Below are 16,222 nucleotides of genomic sequence, written 5' to 3'. Positions count from 1 at the left end.
ACTTTCACATGTTCAGTGAGAATTTGCTGTAACAAGTGTATCAACAGGCTGTTTGCAGGTAGTGACCTCTTTTCTCTACGCTTCAGCGCCCGGCAGAATTTTCCTGATCGTGGGCAAATGAGACGGCTTCTCCGGGACTCAGTTTTGTCATCTGAGAGAGGAGGACGTCCATCCGGGTGCTCAGTTAGATGCCCCACGGCTCTAACATTGTGATTCTATCAGGTTCCGCGGTCCGTCCTGTGCAGCGGCCCCCGACACCTGGCATCCAGAACGCCTCACCCTCCTCAGGGGAAGCTTACACGGCCAGCGCTTCATCTCAACTAAGTCTGGAAGGGAGGATTTCTCAGTGTTTGCCTCTTAATGTTACTAATTCTTGTAAATTTACTGCTTAGGGGACGTGAATTTGCAGCTGTCAGTGTCTTTCATTGACATCACTTGAAAGTCCTCATAATGATCGGCGGTTGGTCCGCAATTAAGTTTGAGGGAAAAAAAAAAAAAAAAACCTCTGGAAATAATCACTTTCTGCTGAATATTTGGGCTAATTTGGCCCGTCTTGTATCTTTTTTTTCTTCTAAATTAACTAAGAATAAGAAAAATACGCAATTTTATCTTTATCTACGTTTTCTCTGATGCTCTGCTTTTTTAAACGTATTTTCTGACCTCTCTCATTTTCCCTCCGTGCAAAGAAGTTCTGCTGGAAATGAATTCGCTCGGTTCCTACGTGTCTGAGAAAGCCTTTATTTCTCCTTCATCGTTGAAGGGTAAGTTTCCTGGATGGAGAATTCCAGGTGAGTAGGTGTTTCCTTCCAACGCTCTCGGTATTTCGCTCCGCTCTCCTCCGCCCGCATGGTTTCTGGCGGGAACCTGCCGAGATCGTCCCTGTCCGTCTACAGGCACAGCATTTTTTCCCTCTGGCATTTTTCAAGGTCTTCTCATTTGAATGTGGTATGCCCAAGTGTCGGGGTTTTATTTTTCTGTTTTGGCATTTGTCCTCCGGGGTATCTCTGTGCTTCTGGATCTGCAGTTTGGTGTCTGTCATTGACTTTGGAAAGCCTGTGAACATGGAGTCGGTAAACAGTTGGGACAATTGCAGCTCGTGGGCTGTACAAGCCAGCCGCAGCACCCCCGGACCCTGTCTAGAAATTAATATTAATAGAGCTTAAAATATGCCCTTCATCACGCTCACAACGTCCCTACTGAGGCAAGTCTATCTTAGGAAACTTCAAACATTTCTTCTGCGCAGTCCTTTCTTCCTTTCTGGTTTCTAATTACATGCATGCTACACCTTTTAAAATCATCCTCCAGTGTTTGGCTGTTATGCTGTGTTAAAGAAAAAGTTCGTTTTTACTCCCTTTTCCTCTTTGCCTTTCAGTTTGGGAAGTTTCTATCGACCAATTCTGAAGCTCACTGTGTTTTTTCTTGGCTGTGTCTGGCCTACGGGTGAACCCGTGGAAGACGTTCATGACGTCCATTGCTCCGTCTTGATTCTTTCGTAGAATTTCGATTTCTCTGTTTACATAACCCACATGTTCTTGTTTGTTGCTTACTTTCTCCTTTAGAGCCCTTAACATAGCCCCTGGGTGGCCGAGTCGGTTAAGCGTCGGACTTCGGCTTATCTTGCGGTCTGTGAGTTCGAGCCCCGCATCGGGCCCTGGGCTGACAGCTCGGAGCCTGGAGCCTGCTTTGGATTCTGTGTCTCCTGCCCTCTCTGTCCCTCCCCTGCTCGCACTCTCTCTCTCTCTAAAAAATACACACACATTAGAAAGAATTAAAAAAAAAACAACTCAACATGTTAATTGTAGATGTTTTACAGTTCCCGTCTGAAAATCCCCATGTCTCTGCTGGATTTGAGTCTGGCCCTGAGGATCGTCTCTTCAGATTATGCTCCTTCCTTTTAGTGCCTTGTAGTTTTTTTGTCGAGAGCTGGACGTCATGTACTGGCCGTGGGGATGGAGGTAAATAGGCCTATGGGGCGAGGTCTTCGGCTCCTCTGCTCTCACGTCTGCTGTGGCCATCAGGGCAGAGCCGTCAGCCGCGTCGGACCCTGGTTTCCTCTGCTCTCTGACTCTCGGCCTCCCCAAGCCCTCCTCATGCAGGGAGCCCTCCAGGTGGCCCTGCAGCCAGAACTCGCTGGTCCCACGTTGGGGCGTTGCTGCTGTGGAGGTGGGGAGGGTGGGGGTGGTCCGTGGTGTGTATTGGGCCTGTGTCCTGGGCTGTGACCGTCATCAGTGGCGCTCGGTGCCCCCCACCCCTTTAGGAGGGGCTGGGGTGTCCTTCCCCTGGAGACAGGAGGCTCTGGTAAGGTCTCTCTGCCTGGAAAATGCACCTTTGTCAGGACGATGCTCTGAGTCTATTTTAACAAACTTTTTTTTTTTTTAATTAAAACAACTTTGGAGAGTAGTTTTATGTTCACAACACAATTGAGGGGAAGGTGCAGAGGTTTTCCATTTACTCTCTGCCCCCCCAACATGCACAGCCTCCCCCGTAATCAGCACCCCCGGGGGCCCCCAAACCCCCCTTCCTCTATCACCATCACCCCGTGTCCACGGCTTACACGAGGGCCCCTCTGGGCGACCTGCGTTCCGTGGGTTTGGACGAATGCCTAACGAGGTGCATCCACTGTCACGGCATCGTGACAATCGCCCTGAATTCCTCTGTGCTCTGCCTAGTTACCCCTCCCCCTAACCCACCCCCTGACACCCACCCATCTTTCCATTGTCGCCACGGTTCTGCCTCTCCCCAGATGTCATGTAGTCGGAACCCACGGCACACAGCCTTTTGAGACTGGCCTCTTTCACTCAGTCACATGTGCTGAAGGTTCCTCGGTGTCTTTTTGGCTGCCTCCTGGTTTTGTCATCTGACCGCTGGTGGTTCTGGGAGCCCGGGACTCGAGAGCGCCTGCTGCTGCCCACGGACGAGGTGCAGGGCTGGTGTGACTGGGCTCCCGCGGGGGGTGGGACTGGTGATGGGGCGGCTGAGGCGGCCGCGGTTACGTGCACATTTCGATAGCACAGCTTCGCCACCCTCTCTCTCTCTCTCTCTCTCTCTGCGTGTTCTACCAGATTGGATATTTTTAAGCTCTAAGTCTGTGCTGGTGCAGAAAGCCATGTGCTCAGCTTATTATGCTGTTTGGGGTTTGGATATTACTCATGCGTAAAAGCCAGGAGTTCACGGTGAATTAGTCATGCCGTTTTAGCCTTTGCCTTTACTATGACTCAGAAGCGGACAAAAATACGCAGTGTCCATGGGAACAGGGTAGCCCTGCTTCTTTCTCCCTTTTGCCCCTTTTCTATTTCTTGCTTTGTAGCCCGTGCCGCAAGGAATCGGCTAGAAAGTTTATGGGCGAAAAGCAGAGCGTCTCAACCACGGCATTTTGTTTTGGATGTTTGGGGCTGGAGAATTCTTGTTGGGCAGGGGGCTGTCGGTGCACTGAAGGGTGGTTACCCTCCTACCCCCCGCCCCACCCCCGCCCGACAACAGCCGTCCTCTGGGAGGACAGACCCACCCCCAGGGAGAACCACCTGGGTTCTAAGTGATCTCAGTGATCTTCCCGGCTGCCTGAAGAGAAAAACATACTCACCATCTCTGCCCAACCGGGTGTTTCCTAAGCCCCCAAACAAGGTGCACGGAGGCCTGTAACGCACACCTACTGTATGTTACTCGGCGGCAGACTGCGTTTCTTCCCTGTTTGCCTCTCCTGGGACCTGTTTCCTGCCTCTGGGAAGCGAGAAGGGGAGGGCCAGTGAGTGTCCTGGGAGTTGGGGGGACCAGCGTCCCGCCGGGGACCAATCCCCCCGCAAACACCAGGCCTTTCTCGCTGCCTGCAGACGCTCTGACAGTCTGGCTGTGCCGTGTCTTCTGGTTTGTCCCCCACCTTCCGTCTTCTTCATGTTGGGTGATTTGCAGGAACAGGTATCTCCAGTTTTGTTAAAGGAGCAGTTTGGGTTTATTTTCTCTCTCTCTCTCTCTCTCTTTTTTTTTTTAACGTTTATTCATTTTTTGATAGAGAGAGAGACAGAGCATGAGCAGGGGAGGGGCAGAGAGAGAGAATGGGGGAGACAGAATCCCAAGCAGGCTCCAGGCCCCTAACCGACAGCACAGAGCCCGACGCGGGGCTCGAACTCACGGATCATGAGATCATGACCTGAGTAGAAGCCAGATGCTCAACCGACTGAGCCACCCAGGAGCCCTTATTTTCTTGTTTTTATGACATTGGGCACATTTCTGCCAAAGGAAGCCTGGAGAGGCCTGATGGGATCAGCGAGGAGTGCGAGTGGGGGCAGGGACAGCAGCTCGTGGGGCAAGACCACCGCCCAGGGTGCCCGGCAGCCGGCTCGGCACCCACGTGGGCGCTTCCCAAGGAATTTCCTCTACTGCCGAAATGGAAATCTCTGTTTTTGAACTCATGAAACTTAATTTTTGCTTGCTTGTTCAAAAGGTGCCTTTCCCAAATGGAAATCATTTGTTGAAAGCCACACCTGTAAATACCGGTCCTGAATGGCATCTGTTCTGGGCACAGGATCACAAAGTCAGAGTTTCTTCTGTCTGGAAGGAGTGGTTCAGGGGTTGCCGATGTGTTTTCCGTGTGCGCCTGCAGGGCCGATGGGCTCCAGGCCCCGTTGGGGGCAGTGCGCCCGGCACCAGAGGGAGGACCTCAGCGTGGGTGGGAGCCGCGGCTCAAAGCTTTGCCGGGAGGTACGTGGCTCTGCTCTCCGGCTTCTTAAAAGCTGGTCCTGGAACCGCTCCGTTCCTCTTGTCCCCTCCCGATCGGGGGACGGCCTTTGTGAACATCCTGCCTCGGAGAGTGTGACGTCCTTCTTCATCGGAGCAAAGGCAGACGTGGGGAGCAAGGCTGGCATTAAGCGGCTCTCGGTATGAAGCCGGGGCAGAAATCGGGGGCTCCACGGTCCCCCATCCCGAGTAAAAGTCAGAATTTTCTCAGCCTGTTGTCTGAGACCGGGGTCCTGCCTTGCCGGGCCTCCAGTGAGTCTGGACACACTTAACTGACTGTCGCCCCAGAAACGGGCGAGGGAGGGGGCGTCCCAGGTGGGGAGAGGCCTCGGGCAGGTGTGGCCGCAGAGCTGGTGCGAGCGAACCTTCCTCGCCAATGACGTGCTCCAGCTGGGGCTTCTCGGCAGAGGGGACACCGTGCCACAGAGCCTTTCCGTCTAGGAGCCTGGGACGCACCTGCTTTGGGGACGCACCTGGGCTGCAGACCGGCCGGCCCGCCCACTCCCTCTGCGGGCCGGCCAGCCTGGGTGACAGGGAGCTTTGAACACAGAAGCATTAGGCCACATCCTGACATTGGTGACGTCTCGGCTGCATTAACTGTGAGTGAATTTTAACCAGATTTTCCCACTGATGCTCGACCTGCCTCGTTTGGAAGGGGAGACAGACGGGTAAGCTCTCGCTGCGTCACGTGCTGGGGACAGCAGCAAGCTCCCCGGCCGCTCACGGCCGTGGTGCCACGCTGGGTGGTGTTTCTCACGCCCGACGGGCCGGCCCCGACACGGTGTGGTGTGAGAGCCTGTCCTCGCCGAGACCCGCCACCACGCCTGCTGGAAACGAGCGGTCTGTGTCGAGTGCCTTTGGTAACAGGCAGACTTTTCCAGTCTAAGAATGACAGAAGCGCTTTGTGCGCTGGGACTGGGGTTACGCTGCGGAAGCCGGGAGAGCGCCTGTGACCCGTCTGAAGATCTCAAGAAGTAGATTGATAGACAGGAAGACGCTGTCGGCATGAGAGCTGGTGATTTCATGATGATTTTCTGTCCCTCCTGGTTCAGGGAACTCAGGCGTGCTCACGCACAGCCCGGGGGGAGCCCTGTGTTGGCCTGCTCACGGCGGTCTCTGCTGCGGGAGGTCGTGCCTGGCATCTGGCAGGAGCGGTCGCACGGGTGACGGAAGGGACGTAACTCGCGTCTGCCGACCTGTGATGCGGGCACTGACTCTTCCCGCGGATACCTGGACGGACCAGGGCGTTCCCAGCACAGTACTCCCTCGCCAGGCTTCGCAGAGGCTCCGAGGGGCGCAGCGCTCCATCCCCTCTCGGCCAGTGCTGGCCCGGCCCCGCCCGCTCTTTTTCCAGAGGACCGCTCTGTCCGGCGTTACCCTTCGGTGAGCCACTGTCATCTACAGCCCGGGGCGGGGGGTCCTGGGAGCCCGTGTCCACCTGTGTCCTCGAACCCTCGCTTTTCCCCTGCTAATTAACGTTCTACAACATAGACAGATGAGTCTTATAGGCCCCCCGCCGTCCGAGCCCTCCAGCACGTTCCCGTCGGTGCTGGGGTGCGGAGCAACCCCCACAACACCCGCCACACCTGCCTGGCCTGGCCACCCTCCTCCCACAGCCCTGCTCTGTCAGCCCCGCTCCCTCCTGCCCTGCGCTGCCCCTTCCTGCCTCCCCCTCCCACCACTCTGCCCCCCTCCCTTCTCTCCGTGCCTCCGCTTGACCCCTGCACTCTGATATTAGACCCAACATCACTGCTCAGAGACAGTGTCCCCGGGCCTCCAGGCCCTCGGTCACATTCCCTTACCTCACCGTGTGCTTTTCAGAGGCCAGATCATAATTTGAAATTACAGATTGATTCTATCATCATTTGACGGGATCGCTCTCTCTCCCCCCGCGTTCCACGGGCACGTCCATCGGGGCAGGGACCACCTCCTGTTCCCGCCACGACTACGGAGCTTCCGCCGTGGGTCAGCCACGTCCACCTTGTCCAGTAGGGAAGCCGCCGGCCACAGCTGGTTTTTTAAATCCAACAAAAATAAAATGAAATGAACGACTCCGTTCGCAGTTGCCCTGGGCGCATTTCAGGCGCCCACCACCCGTCAGCCCATTGCCACAGTGTTGGGTCCAGCAGAATCGCACGGTGCCGTGCCAGGTGGCGGCGGTCCGGACCCGACGAATGTCCGGTGAGCCGGAAAGTCCTGCCTCCGTCTGGAGTCCTGCCTGGACTCTCTGACGGTCTCCTTGGTGGCAGGTCTGCTGGCCCTACCCAGAGCCGGCGCTCACCAAGTATGCGGGGAAGGAATGAACTAAGAGACGATGTTCCTGCAAGGTCAGGGCTAGGACGTTACCCAGCACGAACATAAACAGGGAATTCATCCTAATACGTCACGTGCCTGCCAAGAACCGCATGAGCATTCAGCAAGCCTATCTCAGTAACGATTTGCTATGGGCTCTATTTTCTGAGCGCGCTGGATAGAAAAATAAACAGCGAGGAACCGGAGACAGTTTGGCGGCCCCTCCAAGCTTCCTGATAGGCACAGAAGGTCTCTTGTGTCTTGTTTCTCTCTGAGTGAGGGTTCATCTTAAGCTTAAATAAATACTATCAACACTTCTCTGAGGAAAAAGAAAGCTGAGAACGGAAAATGCGGGTAGAAAAAGTGAACGGTGGCCTTTGCTTGTGTGATGATGCTCTGTTTCTCCTTTTTCGTCTTTGCAAATCTATTGTGTCTTTCAGGAAAAACGAGGCTTGCAGTCACCGTCCACGTCCTCCGGTGTTTTCTTTGCTTCTCGGACGTGAAGGAGTAGATCTGGGAGGTGGTCGCCTCTGACTTACCTGTAACCGGAGGGCACGATGAGCCGGTCACGTGGGGGGCTCTGGGTGGACCAGCTGGCGACCTACATGCTCCTGGTAGCCAGCAGCGTGGGGGGGAGGATTCAGCGCTACCAGCAGGAGGCGCTCCTGTTCAACCTGCACGCGGTGCTCAGGAGCCACCAGAGTCCCCATCCGGCTCACCTGGCCCAACCCAGGGCTCTCCTGCGAGAGCGGGGTCAGCGTGAACTCCTGGAGGGTGCCCTGGGCTCTGAGTAGAAACATGCCACCCTTGTGGAAACATACTTCCGATAGTTGCACGAAAGTAAAATCCTGGCCTGCGTATGACGAGTGATTCTGGGCTGAGGCCTGGAAATTCCGGGTGTTGCATTAAGGGGAGCCCTGGGCCGGCTGGCAGCAGAGGACGGGGAAGCAGGGCGCCCATCAGCCCCTCCTGCCACCACCTTTTCTGCCCTGTTGAAGACCCGGGGGGCAGAGGGTCCCTGGGGAGTGACCTGTGGGCTAGCAGTGGGGTCTCCCTCCCAGATGGCAGGGTTGACGCGCTGCCTGGTCTGGGGGCTTAGCACTCCTCCCTTCGCCACCCAACTGGAAGCCGGTGTGCTCTCTGTCTCACTGGGGACCCCCTCACTGGGCAGCAGCCCGTCTCCGCCCCACGCCTGTGTAACGCCGTGGCCCGTGGTGCTCTCTGTCCGGGCTGCGTGACTCCTGACATCAGTGCAAACAGCCCTCGGCTTGCCCACCAGCCTTGCCTGTGGCTGGGTCACTCGCCAGTCTCCGCCTGCGGCCGGTGGGACTTCGCGCGGGGTGTCGTTGCCCCTCGCACTTCAACCCGCATCGGTGTCCGTCACAAACAACACGCGCAGGGGCTCATGTGGGTAATCGTGAGCAACACTGCACACTTGCCTGACTCTGTTACACGATCTAAGGAGTGGAAGACGGTTGTTGGGCGTGATGAGGAGGTTTACACGTCAACTCGGCTGGCTGGGCCACAGGGGCCAGACGTCTGGTTAAACGTGATTTCTGGGTGCGTCTGTGGGGGTGTTTCTGGAAGGGATGGGCATGTGAGAGAGTTCAGGGGGTGAAGCAGACGGCCCTCCCCCGTGTGGGCGGGAGGCGTCCAGTCTACCCAACCCCAAAGGACGGAAAGGCAGAGAAGGCGGAGCTAGCTAGAGGGGCTGTGGGTGTCCTGCCCTCCGTCTCCCACTCTCAGGACGCAAGCAACGGCTGGCCTTCTTGGGCGTCCAGCTTGCAGGCGGCTGATGGCCGATCTCAGCCTTGGGAATAGATAGTGCGGGCCATCCCTCACAATAAATGTCTCTATCAACACACACACACACACACACACACACACAAACACACACACACACCCCTCTCTGGGTTGTTTCCCTGGGAACCCTAACACAATGGTTTAAGGAAAAAAAAAAGATTTCCCCCTGGAGTCAAGGATCCTTCATGAAAGGTGGGTCATCCAGTCTGCAGGTTGAAGTGCACGATGGCCACTTGCTTTGCCAGAGCTGTTCCTTTGAGTTTTTTGTTGAAGACTCCATATTAAAACTGTGGAGGAGAGATCAATGTCCTGCACAACATGCCCAGATACAGGCTCAAAGGGATGAAAGTTAGAAACTTCCAATGGAAAATTGCTTTGAAACGTATCATAAAAATCTGCTTAACATTAGGCCAGGGGAATGCTGTGTATTACAAACTAATTTTGCAAATGACATTTCAAGGATATCATTTTAACCTAGTTTAAGTGCATTCCATTGTGATTCTCTACATACTGCATGTGAATAAAAATCCAATTACTGTAGCTAGGCAAATTAAAATTTTTTCTGAATGCAGTAATCTTTTCTTCCTTCCTTCCTGAGCTTGCCAAAGAATATTGCTTGATCTTTTAGAAGGCAAAGGCCCATGTAGGCAATCATTTTGGAGGGTCTGAAATGACTTTCCTGTTCTGGTGAATTTCGCTGAACTGTGTCCTGATCGGTAAAGGCGCTCCCTCTTGTAACAGCTACAGATCAGAGTTGACGATGGAGAGGTCGGTGCTGCCCGGTCCATGACTGCTCCTGTGGATTAACTTTGTTGCCATCAAGTGGTGACAAAAAGTCACGCTTGATCAATCTGGACCATTTAGTTGAGCTGGACACCAGAAATTCGTTATACTCATTGTAAATTTCCAAGCCCTTCAATTATGTTTTTTTAAAGAAATTCATGTTGATTTCAAATTGAACTCTAACTGGGTATTATCTGTGTAGGAATCTACAAAGTTGCCTCTTCTTTCCACTGCATTTTATAGCTTATTGGCTTTGTCTGTTTTTTCCCTCAGGGACTATACTTTCCCCTGCTTCTGGCTGTTTGGTTCGACCCAGCTCATTAATCCCCTGGCTAAGTATTTTTCTGTACTTGGATGACATTTCCCCTGTTCTCCAGTGTTTGTTTTTATTCAAGTTCTTGGTACATTTTTCTGCGGGGAGAAGGGGGGGAGGCTCTGAGAAAACTTGCCAAAATCTCAAGTAGAATTTAGGTCAAGGACGAAGGGTTGTTCTGTATTGTTCTGTCTTCAAAGAACAATGCTGCTGCCTGCCTTTCTCTCCTCACGTGTGACTTACCTTCCAAAGACTGAATTATCTGCCTTTAAATTATTTGCCGATTAATTGGAAGATAGGTATTATTAAGGCAATAGAAAATCAGATGAAATTTTAAAAGATTTAAAAAAGGAGTGATTGCCATTGCCTATCTGAATACTTAAAGTATCATGAAGGAAGCACAGTCCTGGTGGAGAAAAATCTGGAAGGTGAAAGTAGCCAGATTCACTGTCCTGTGAGTGTCTTCCCAGCCATTCTGGGCACTTCTGGACACCTCCCACTCATACAGAAAGATACAATAATTTCTGCTGCTTCCTTAAGAAAAACAAAACAAAACAAAACAACGAAGGCATCGTATTATGTATTCTCTTCTGCAACTTGGTTTCTTCACAGATTTCTTGGAAAACTTTGCAAGCTGTTATTATAACTCTAGTCTGTTGTAATTAAAAATATTTGGTTAATGGGGCACCTGGGTGGCTCAGTTGGTTAAGCGTCTGACTTCAGCTCAGGTCATGATCTTGTGGTCCGTGAGTTCGAGCCCCGCGTCGGGCTCTGTGCAGACAGCTCAGAGCCTAGAGCCTATTTCAGATTCTGTGTCTCCCTCTCTCTCTGCCCCTCCCCTGCTCAAGCTCTCTCTCTCTCTCTGTCTCAGAAATAAATAAACGTTAAAAAAATTAAAAAAAAATATTTGGTTAAAATAAATATGTATTCACTCATTAACAAATGAAATAGTATAAAAGGGCTGAAGACAAGAACTCTCCTATTAACCTGCTGTTATCCAGAGACCATAGCTTAGAACTGGTTCTGTTTTCAGTTCTGTTGCAAGGTGCTCGCCTAACTTGAGAGGACACATTTATACCTATTTTTTTATTTGCCACACCAGACGGTATCTATTAACTCCCTGATATGAAAGACAGATATCTGGCCCACTTACAGTCTTTGTATCCCAGTATCTGATTATATGTCCTCGTTATTAAGATATTAACATACTTCAAAATATATTTAAAACATTTAAACACCAATATTTCCTATCAAACCATTGAAAAAGCAGCAATTCTGTGGAGGTATAACTGACATGCCTTAAAATATATCCATTTAAAGATTACAGTTCAGTAGTTTCTTGACAGAATTGTGCAACCATCCCTCCTTTTCAGTTCGAGAACATTTTCATCCCCCAGGAGGAAACGCTGCCCCCCTCCCCTGCCCCTGACAGCCATTAATCTGCTTTCTGTCTTGATGGATTTGCCTATTCTAAACACTTGGCATGAATGGGATCACACAGTACGTGGTCTTTTGTGACTGGTCTCTTTCACAGGATAATGTTTTCAAGGTTCTTCCATATCATGTGATGAATCAGTACTTGGTTCTTTTATGGCCGGGTAATATTCCATGTTGTTTATCCATTAATCAGTTGACACTTTTTTTTTTTCTATTGCAGGTGTTTTGAATAAGGCTGGCATGAATATCCATGCATAGGTGTATTTGTGGCCATGATTTTTCAATTCTTTGGGTATCTACCTAGAAGCAGAATTGCTAGCTTATGTGAACACTCGCCACGTAACTTTTTGAGCTAATTGGCTCTTTCTATATTTCCTTTGGGGAAGTATCTATTTAGACCCTTTGCCTACTTTTTAACTGAGCTGTCTTTTCACTGTTAAGCTGTAAGAGTTCTTCATACAACCTGGACGCACGGCCTTGAGCAGATACACCATTTGCAAACACTTCCCCCCACCTTGTCCTGGGAGGGCGGCTGTCTAACGGTCATCTTTTAGCTTCCTTGGTGTTGTCTTTTAAAGCACCAAAGCGTTCCATTTTGAAGAAGTCTAATTTAGCCGTTTTCTCTTTGGTTGTTTGTGATTTTGGCATCACATCTAAGAAACTACTGACTAATACAAGGTGACAAGGATTTATGCCTGAGTTTTCTTCAGCGAAAACTCCTATTGTTAGGTCTTTGCTCCTCTTGGCGTTAATCGTTGGATATGGTGTGAGGTAAGGGTCCAGATTCATCCTTTTGTAGGCGTCACAGCGCTGTCTTGGCTCCATTATTGCAGTCAATGGACCATGCCTGTGAGGGTTTATGTCTAAGCTCTCAATTCGATTCCACTGTTGTACGGGGCTATTCTGCCGTTTTCACTTAGCAATATATATTGAAGATGTTAATATATCAGGACATAAAAAGCTTCTTCATTCTTTTCTGTTGCCGTGGGGCATGACTTATGACTTGAACTTTACTGAATATATGTGATTTTTAACTTGACCCATTTCTCATCGATAATAAAGTGTTTACAGTCTTGTTGCTAGAATGATTATACGTACAGCTTTTTAACTGTGTATATGTGTCCACATATCTGTAAGACAAAATTATCATAAGTAAAATTGCTTATCCAACTACGTTAACAAAATGGGTGCTGTGGAGTTTTCTAGGGAGCTGGTGTGGACCCCTAGGCCATTATGTGAATTTGTCTCTAAACTAGCAGATGGATACTTTTTTCTTTACTCAGCCTCAGACAAAGCGAGATCTTTTCAGAAAGGAAAAATGATTTTCTTCTGTCTTTGCTCACTTTTTGCAGCGGAGGCAGGCTGTGTGGATAGTGATCTGTCCAATTCCAAGTTCACATTTGATTTTTCACATCGGGCTTCTCTTATAGACTGAAATACGTTCTTTTCTAGTAACATAATTTGCTCCCATGGCCCATAAGTGAACGACTAGAGTGCCAGACAGATTAAAACTCCCAGATTCTCCTCTAGGGTTTGTCTGTTCATGGTGGGTCTCCACCTTTGCCCACGCCTCGCACTTGACCATTACTGTCACCATCTCCCCCACCTGGTTCCAAGGTGCTGAGCATTTGACATATTTTCTTACTTATAACCATGTCCTCTGTACTATTCTCACCGCCAGATCACAGACGAGGAAACCAAAGGTCGGCGAGGCTCAATCTGCGTTGAAAACGTACGCAGGTAAAACGTCCGATTCCAGAACGCAGATATTTTACGGTCTTCTCTAATGCCAGGGTGCACGGCTGCCCCTCACTCTGCCTTCCTCCCTGCCTCGGGGTGACCCCTGCCCGGCTCCTCCAGTGTTCTGCCTCCTCTTTTTCTTCCACAACCTTATGCACTTACCTTCCCGTTGCCCCTATTAAAGCACAAGCTATGACAGCTTTGCAAGTTGAATCAATTCCTCTTGAGAGAGATTAAACATTTAGAGCATCTCAAACGTATTTGCAGGAGCATCTCGGTAAGATTCCTAAGTTCGTTTAGATAAGTCAGCTCTTTATGCAGCTTATAAATTCACTATGCCCTTGGTGCTGTTTTTCTTCTTCCTTATTATTTTCAGTTCACTGACTTTAAGCCCATGGTAGCAATTTGCTGTCAGAAAGCAAAAGAAGTAAATTCTAAAAATTTTAGGGTCGTCTTAACTCCTGGTCAAATGTTGTAATGTTTTAAAGGGGTTACAGAAAGCGAAAAAAAATTTTCTTCTTAGGGATACCAATTGTAGAAATTCTGCAGTGATGTTTTTAAAAAGAAATAAAGCTATCAAAAGGAACAATGTTGCCCAAGTCACTGCACAGAACGGGACAATGTGCACATCCGTTAGAAGGACTTAAACGTTTAATAGACCTAAACCGGTAATTCTAAGTGCTAGCGAGGGTGTGGGGGAACTGGAACTTTCATCCATGGCTGGTGGGGAAGCAGAATGGTACAGCCACTGCGGAAGACAGGTTCGTAGTTTCTTAAAAACACGCAATCACCACCCCACCTGCAATACAACTCCTTGGCAATGACACCAATGAAAGCATATGCTTGCCCAAAGACTGGCTTATCATGTCTACAGTAGCTTCATTCACAGTGGGCCCAAAGTGGATTATCCCAACTGTCCATCACCTGTGAGTAAAGAACCGTAGGTCATTTACTCAGTGGGCCATTGAGTAACTTCCAAAGGCGCACCAGCCGGAGGAATCTCGGAGCCCTGCTGCCTGGTGAAGGAAGCTGGACCCAGGGCTCCGAATCGTATGATCCCACCTACCTGACATTTCGGAAAGATAAGTGTCCACGCTCGGATTCAGATTGGTGCTTGCCAAGAGCTGCACGTGGCGGGAGCGATCGACCGTACCGGGTAAAAGGGAACGCTTTGGGGTGTCGGAAACAGGCTGTGTCTTAATTTTGGGGGTAGGTTCACAACTGCGTTTCTCTCTCAAAGCTCCCAGAACTGTACACGTGTCAAGGGTGGATTTTGCTCTATGTAATTATTCCCGACAAACCTGATGTTAAAAAAAATTGGAACAACTATGGAAAAGGGGCAGGGATGTATTTCTTGACTTCTCTTTTATATGAACTCGGCTATCTTTGCCTCAGCTCCTGGCCTTGCATACTAAGTGATGGCGGGGGGTGCCCAGGACACCTGTTATTTTCTTTCCTCAAGCCAGTGGTTATTGACCTGCCTCCATTTACATTTGTACAAGTCAGAGGAACCACTCACCGTGTTCCAGCCGCAGAGCCCACGCCGCAATAGCCATTTTAGCCGGTGGGCAGTCTGGCACCGGGGGGACTGGTCTAGCGCCCAAGTCATGTTGCTCCAGGCAAGAGCAGTGCAGCCTTTCTTTCTGTATGTCTTACAAAAGTGGTCCATTTTGTGTGAGCCAGGACGTGGGAGAGGTGGGAAGATTGCCCACGGAGCAGGGATGTTTCCAGGTGACCTGCCACAGCTCGGGGAGTGCCGGTAACTTCTCCGGGAAAAAGTGAGTAAGCACATAGACTCTATTCCTTCTCGTCAGGGATCGCGCTACTTTAGAAGTTTCAGAAAAAGTGCAAAATTCAGCGCAGAGCATGAAAATGTTATCTCCCCCCTTCTCTGATTCCGAGGAGTTTACCCAAGAAAAGAAGGCCAGAAAGGGGGAAATCCAGGTTTTCCAAATAAGCAACCAGTTTTTCGGAAGTTATTCATTCGAATTCAATGTGGTGGTTCAAAGGTGGCCTTTCCATGGTCATTTATGGAAGGCTCAGTGGGGGTCTCTGTGGGATATTGTTAGCATTCGGAGATCCTTCCTTCGCTTGAATTCCATTCATTCATTCATTCATTCATTCGCATATACTTGACGAGCGTCATTTTGTTTGCCCCGGAAGTGCAGTGGGAAATAAGTTAGAAATGGTCCAATTTGTCAAAGATGGAACTGTTTTCAGGCTATTTATTATATGCTCACCTCAGAAGAGACAAAGCTGAGAATTCCTGCTCAGGGTCAGTGTTTCTGGAAACGGCCATGTGTGCGGAAGTTCTAATTAGGGGGCTCGGCAGAGAGACGGTCATGCGGGTTCGGCTGAGAAAGTCTAACCTCGCCGGGCAAATGGTGCCTTCGTAGCAGAGGAACTCGCGTCGGGGTCGCGTTCGGGTCCCATGTGTCTGGTGCTAGAAATGCTCTGCGGAAGGTACTTACGACTCAACATTAATCACATCAGGCACTTTGACCTACCCCAGTGCAACAGTGGAAATTCTGTCTTAAAAACGTGACATTTGGCGAAGACTTCGGTCCTGGAGTCACAATTAGGAGGTCAGTGCTCCTTCTCTAGAATCTTTTGCAGTGGTTGGATTTAACAAACCAGTCCAATTCTGGCAGCTGGGTCCAGGCAGAGTAAAGTAGAAAGAGGGGACAAGAGAGGCACGTCCTAGAAGAGAAAGGAGATTCATAGTCCATCGGGTCAGTGAGGACCCGGACAGTAGCACCAATGTGGCTGGCCCCACCGCCCCCCTGCTCAATCAAGACTCCGGGGGCACCCGGGACGGCCAGGGGTGTGTCTACTGACCCTCCAGCGGGGTCTTCTCAGGTTGGAGAAACTCTCTCTGTGTTTTGCAATTTCACCTTCTTTGGTAAAACATACCCTCCATCGGCCGACAATTATATTCCGAAGACTTTTCAACCAAACGTCTTTGATGGTTTAACAGAGGACCGCAAGCTACTTGACACAAAGAGTCTGTGTTAATTAAATTTGAATGACACAGAGCAGGGCTGGAGGTTTTTAATAAGTAGAAGAATTGCAGAAAGGCCATTATTTATGAAAAATACATCCAAGACGACACTCGACCTTGTA

General features: G+C 50.4%; 1 long non-coding RNA gene across 1 annotated transcript; it reads left to right on the top strand.

Moving 5' to 3' along the window:
• Positions 1–4,156: 4,156 nt before the first annotated feature.
• On the top strand, positions 4,157–7,883 carry LOC121032763 (uncharacterized). Its single transcript, XR_005791447.1, has 2 exons — positions 4,157–4,872; positions 5,173–7,883. It is a non-coding gene; the product is annotated as an uncharacterized LOC121032763 (long non-coding RNA).
• The last annotated feature ends 8,339 nt before the right edge of the window (positions 7,884–16,222 follow it).

Source organism: Herpailurus yagouaroundi, unplaced genomic scaffold (genome assembly GCF_014898765.1).
Source record: "Herpailurus yagouaroundi ecotype Mexico unplaced genomic scaffold, PumYag 142, whole genome shotgun sequence".
NCBI classification, from domain to species: domain Eukaryota; kingdom Metazoa; phylum Chordata; class Mammalia; order Carnivora; family Felidae; genus Herpailurus; species Herpailurus yagouaroundi.
This window is presented reverse-complemented; position numbering and strand designations above follow the sequence as displayed.